Raw genomic sequence first — 7,317 nt, 5'->3', positions numbered from 1 at the left:
GAAACAGGCTGAGAAAACAAGGATGGTTCCTGCCGCTAGAACTTTGTAGTCTGCGACCAATGTCACAAACTCTACACAAAGTAATCATTTATTTTCTGTCTTGCACGAATGTAGGGAGATAGAGGATTAGGTTCCACAAGCGACAAATAAAAACTGCAAAATTATGCCATAATTGGTCAAATGTATCTAGTAATATGTTTTGTTATGTTTAGTTTTGTATAGCATCTGTGACAGGCATTCAATCTCAATAATAGCAAACAGGTATAAACGTATATGGTTTGAACATTGCAAAGATAAATCCAAAATATATTAATACAGAATCTACAGAAAAGTGTGTTTTTGCTTTCGATAACATGTAAAAAACATACTTCTGACATTTCCCCCAAAACTACTTAAAATAATGTCATCAATCATCCAGTAAATTGTACATGTGACATGTAAAAAGCCAACGATACTCCTATATCCTTTATATCAATTATTCGACTTGCATGTCAACAGTGTAGTAACATATTTCATTGTTTATTAAAAGTACTATGTCAATTTAAATGAAACTTTATACCTAAAAGACAAAAAATATTTTCGTTTACAATTTTCTGCAATAGTTGTATCTCTTCGGGAGGGGTCATGGGTTGTCTTTTAAAAACAGAATATTTATTTAATTTGACCTCAAGATATTTTTAACTAATATGACATATATAATGAGTTCCTTCTGTTTACAAATCGAAGCACTTAATTTTATTCAAGTTATGTAGGCTCAGATTGTTTATAAATCGTATCCACTGCCAACATAACCCCAGACACCACCAGCACCCAACACACGCACACTGAAAACTACTTTACATGTATCCAGGTCGGCATTCTTTGGATGGATTTTGTTTGAATCAAGAGTGTAACCACAACAATATGTTTATGTTATTTGTAGACCAAACGTATTTCAAAAGACCGTAGGATTGTCGTGATATATAACGATAGAGACAGTAGCAATATTCTTATTTTGGTATTATAGGATGCTACAAAATAAAGCCTATTTGGCAGACGTATATAAATTCATTTATTGCAAACGTTTGAAATGCCCTATAAGAATCGCAATTAGATTTAGCATTACCTTCTTTGTCTTACAAGAAATGTAAAGGTATCACTGAGACACACCAGGAAAACTTCATAAAACAACCCAACTCTTAAATTCATACCATAGTTTAAAAATTTTCAGCTCAGTTAAGTTTTATATTTTGCAGATTATTAACTTCCACCTTCGCTATCCTTGATTTTGAAATCATTAGCAGTGAAAATATATTCCACAGTCATCTTTTATTGAAATGTTAACGTACACATTTAGTCTCAGAATAACAATGATGAAAAAATCATTATTTTCTTACGTATATTGCAGGAAGAGAGACAAAAGGGAAAACAATCACTGGGTAAGAGTAATTAATCTTATATGTGTTTGCAGAAATACTGCTTTATATTAATCTCTGTGCCTGACCGGAAAATCAATCCTTTATATGTTTTAAAGCTTTATCCATTAGAATAATGGTGCATATCCAAAGTCAAATAAAAATCATCTTCACTAGCCAAGATTCCGATATGATAATAATATCTACGTCTCGACGTATAGAGTCGATATTTATGTATTTCGGGTCTGTGAATTTCAAATTATAACACTCCTCCTACCTTATCGAGACAAGCAGAGCATACAAGTTCAATGGACTGATAAATAAACAAGTGCGAGGTATGTTTGCACAAACACCTTTCACTCAAATACAGCTGTAATGTCTTCCCTCTTGTAAAAGGTCATACTTTCCGTGTTACACTTCCGAATCATCCTGTTACGTCAATTGTCCAACTTATTTTCGGCCAATATGCAACGCACGGCATTACTGATTAGTTGGCATTGCATACTAATTAGAAAACGCATGCAATCCAATTGTTGGCACTAGAACAAAACACCAATTTATCTGTTCGATCTGCCAAATGTAAATAGGGTCATCACATAGTAACCTTGGCTAGCGATGATGTATAAAAATGACGTTTATCAATTCAAAATAATGTATATGATTTATGAAAAACGTGACAAAGTAGATAAACAGATTCTGGGAATTTGGTTTTTACGATTTGAGAATGTAGTACAACAAATATTATTATATTTTTACTTCATAGTATTGATAGTTTTGGAGTCCAGCAAAAAATGCCAGTTTTATTTATGATTTGTGTGATTCTTCCTGCTTCCGTTGAATTTTCAATCCCAGTATATAAACAATTGATTCATTTGTAAATAAAATTGTAGGTCATTTAGTACTCTCGAAATAAATCCTGACATTCGTTTTGCTACAATAATGTGCATTAATGCGAATTGTTTTTACGTTAATTAATATTTCACAAATCACATATAGACATATCACCTAGCAATTGGATAGAAAATAGATACCACTCGTGGTCGGACTATGTGTAGCAGTTGGTATGAATTATATATATGAATACATGTTAAGGTTTATACCTTTAGTTTTGGTTCACATTAGCCCAAAAGCAGCTATAATGATCGGGCTAGGTTTAAGAATACTCTCCAAAGGTAAATTACATAGGACCGGGGATATTTAGGAATCGAAATGAATGTATCTTCAGAACCGATTGGTGAATCTTTCTCTCTCTCTCGCATTTTATAATCTTCATCTTTCCAACAGGACCAATACAAATCCGCTTGATTATTATTATTATTATTATTATTATTATTATTATTATTATTATTATCTTACATGCATTCAAAAGGTAGACACAAAAAATGTCAACCCCCATGTAATTATAGAAAATGAGAAAATAAGGTTTGATTGATTTAAAGATGGAAAGTTTAATATTGGATATAATACATTAAATGAAGATACATCGTGTTAGGACTCTAATTGTTAACTTATGTAAGAGAACGAAGTGAAACCAGCAATAGAAGTAATCACAGCAAGTACTTTATTTATCTACAGTATAAGGTGAAAGTTCAAGGGACACATTTTGTGCATTAATTTCGAAATAATCCTAAATGTCATCTCTCAAGTCCAAAACATATATATTGTTACCAATTATTTGAAATGGTCGTGAAGCTCATGATATAACAGAGTGATACAATCCGGATTAACTCTGAATGAGTTCACAATAGTCCAAAATATTATGTATAAATCCTATTGTGAATGATGTTTTTAATGATTAAAATGACCGATTTAAAAATATTTCATCTCGAACCATTTTGAATAATAACGGTAAATTATGTTTACCTAAAGAACACAGATTCATCTAAAACAGGTATGAATTATTTGTTTTAAATTCCCTATTGATGTACCTTTCACTTTTCCTAGATGTGAATCATTCAATTTCTATTGTAAGGAAAAAGATGTTCTCGTATGTTTCGAATTCAAATGATACATACATGCAGGTTAGTTTCGTCTTAACTTCATGGACACTATTAAAGCACACACATAATAGTTTCATTGCAACTGATATGCTTATGTAATTATTTTCATAATGATGATCTTCCAGAAAGTGTCGAAAATGTAAACCTCAGAAATCAATATAATGGTTCATCTAACATTCTTCAGCGGAATATGATAATTGAAAATAAACACTTGGAAATTAGGTCCGATCGGAGAAAATATCATATATGTATTGTATTTGTTTGTAGTTATTGGTGCCTTTAGTCTAGTGTAATGCCATTCCAGGTTCCTTGCAAGTGTGCGTAATCCTAACATTTGGTCTCAAATAAGTGTTATAACGTGATAATTTGTCATAATTCTGGACTAAATTAGTCATTTGAAAGACGCACATTTTGGTAATCGAGAAAGTCCGGTCAATATTCTGTATTAACAGGAAACCCTGATAACATATAAGAACAACATACAGATAGAAACATTAAAAGGCGTTAATTCCTTTTCAGCGCAATATGTAGCCGTCTGTGAAAACCTCCATCCACATACAAATCAAGGAAACAAGGTATGAAGTTCCGTCATTTTAGAACACACCACTGAGGAATAAAGAATTATCTGCCAAATTATTGTATTTGCAAACTATCAAGCACATTCTTGTTTCATAAATAACAGCAGGGGATTAAAGACAGTATGAGACCCTGTTTGGTAATTGTTACTATTCACTCTATCATACTGTTACATGTTCTAGCTGATGACTTAGATTAGTTGAAGATAAACAATGATAAAATAATATACTGTTAATCAGTATAGGTATCTCCTTTTGGTATGTGCAATTGTTAATAATAATTATATATTTTACTTAGCCTGTTTCCTTCGTTTGTTTATAATCTATGTTGTATATTTGACAGGTATTAATATATATATATATATATATATATATATATATATATATATATATATATATATATATATATATATATATATATATATATATATATATATATATATATATATATATATATATTGTTATTGAACAAGGTTATGTTTTGGACCGTTTCAAGGAAAATATTTATTTAGTGGAACCAACTAAAAAGGAACCATCACAGTATGCCTTAAATACAGGATCAGAAGCTATTGGTAACTTTTCGAAAGCAAACTATCGGATAAGATCTTTGTGGAATCGAGTCAGTTCTGTAAGATTTGGAATATGTTATGTTATGTGAGAGTATACTTTAATATCGTCACGAAATAAAAGCATGCTGATAATACAGTCCTTTGAACAGCATTGGATGGTAGCTATAGTTTTTAAAAAATGTGTAAATTATTTAAGATTGCTTTTCTAGGCATGCACATTGAAGCAAATATAAGTTGATACGTTTTCGTCCATATGATATGGAGCAGTCTGTTGATATGGGTGCTACATATGGAAACATAACTATTTACATACTTCTTGCTACACGTCCTTGGCGTACAAATTTCACACATTAGCTGTTGGTTTCAAAATAAATTGAAAGATTCCTGGATATTTAATTAACTATTACATGCAACAATAAAACTAACATTTACAGCGTTATAAAATTGTTTGATCATGAATGATATCGATGAATTACACAAGTTTATTCCTTTTAAAAACTAGGCGAGATACATAGTGTAATTGCTAAAGTATGTACTGGTTTGAAAGTAATGTATCATATCAGCATTTATATCACTTATTCTCTGGTCCAACTTAAATGCAAAAAATTGCTTTTTGTAAGTCTTCATAATGTGAACACAACATTTTATATAATTGTATTTCCTGCTATTTTCAGACATTAACTGAAGCAAGCTGGGTATGGCTCTACAACCACAAAGTACACTTTGGGGGAACGCGTAAAGGTTACGGCTAACACGTGATCGAAAAATAGTATTGGATTTGAACTACCTGCTAAATTGAGATGCACAAAAGGAATATTCCACGCACACAAGCACACACACTGTATCATTAGATATCACGAGCTGTATAAAATGTTATTGAAATGGAACCGAAACTGGTATTGTACGTTTCTTCATGCTGATATCTCAATCTCCAACGGGTATATTGAAAATTGAGGGATATAAATTAGGCCAAATAACGAACCGGCAAAACGTCATTACTAAGATTTATAAACATTACTAACGGCTATAAAGTTGTCTGATCCTCTCTCTCTCTCCTCTTTCCAGTGGTCGACTTTTTCGTATATATAACGACTATTTTTAGGTGTTGTAGACATTTTATCCTCCCCAAAGGGAAAACAAAACCTCAGTCTTTCCATGGATTTTTGATCGTGACTTGGGACGAGTGAGAGAGAGAGATAAGATAGTAACTGATATGATGAGATACAGAGACGGTGTGGTGGAAAGAGAGTATAATGAGATGTATGAGAAGTTTATTTGTATTGTCCTTCAATATGTTTCTCTGTTGGTTGATGCATCTGCTACCAGATGAACCGACTGATTTACAACGACAGAGACAGATACAGCACGACATAGAGAGAAACAAAGGCAAACACAGGGCGGACATGTACAAATCATCTGTATTTCTAATCATTTTATTGGATTAAAAGAATTAAATCAAATAAAGCTTAAAATTATTACCGTATGTATGTGCACATTAACGAAGAAATGTTCCGTATGGTCTAGGCAGTCTATTACTATTTTGAAACATTTGTATTCTGAATACTGTTGATAAATCGCATGCATACTGTACACACAGTTGTCACGAACCAGTAGCGTGTTGGTTACTTTGTTCCTGATCAATAGTTTCATCTGATTCAATTCATTTCTAACTCTCTTTCTACGTAAAGTGTCCGCTATGCACGAGAGAGAGAGAGAGAGAGAGAGAGAGAGAGAGAGAGCGAGAGACTATTTCAATGAATTATATGCCTTGTTTAATTCATTTGCAAACGTGGGTTAATACAATCATGCTCTTGTCATTTCCTATCTCAATAATGACTGTTAAGTGGAAATTCAATATCTAACGTTATTTTGACGCGTATCCATGCGCCATGGGTGGAATACATGTTTATATATCAACATTATAAATCACCTTCACGATCTTTAGTTTCCTAAGATCAGTTGCAGCAATATCAATCATCAAAATTTCACTACTTAAAGAAATGTTTTGAGCGATTTCTCTTCTATGTGAGGATGTCGAAATTTAAGAAATGTCAACTTCGTTTGTAATTTTTTGGTATATTGTAGGACACTGAATATAGTTTGAATTATTCTCGCCATGTAATTCTCATATTCATGATAATTTATGTAATTCTGAACATTAATAGAATGGAATAGTAGCATAAAATTTTCGTTACCTATATACCACATTTAAGAAGAACAACTCTAATCCCGTGACCTTAATCAGAGCTATCAACTTCAACATAAATCTGTCTGTTAAATTGTATGAACTTGATCTTTGTTATGTTAACCGGGTGCGTCGGTAGTTCATACCATTCTCCCACTTCATTCTGCCATTGTCGCACCATATTTAACATTTCGAAAAATACATGGAGGTACCATATTTGCATTCCTATGTTAGCAGAGATGAAAGCAATATAACAGATCATCAAATGCACAATATAGTTTATTTCTAAAAGAATCTTAACATTGATGTCTACAATAAATGATTCATAGGTCTGAGATCTAACGTGGTCGGAAAACTGATTATCAATATGTCTTTCTGCCTAAGTAAAATTTAAAATGCCCTTAAGTTCTATTCTTCTAGCATCATTTACTATATATTGGTTCAGAACAAAAGATCAAAATTAAATCAGTTACTGTGACTGCGATTAGATTATTCCAATGTTAACTGTGTTAAACTTTACATTAACAAAGCATTTAGTTCATATCTTTCAACGCTCCTGATTAAAGCCATAAGATGCATAAAACAAACATATTC

Source organism: Sinohyriopsis cumingii, unplaced genomic scaffold (genome assembly GCF_028554795.1).
Source record: "Sinohyriopsis cumingii isolate HCF-2022 unplaced genomic scaffold, ASM2855479v2 utg003142l, whole genome shotgun sequence".
NCBI lineage: Eukaryota > Metazoa > Mollusca > Bivalvia > Unionida > Unionidae > Sinohyriopsis > Sinohyriopsis cumingii.
This window is presented reverse-complemented; position numbering follows the sequence as displayed.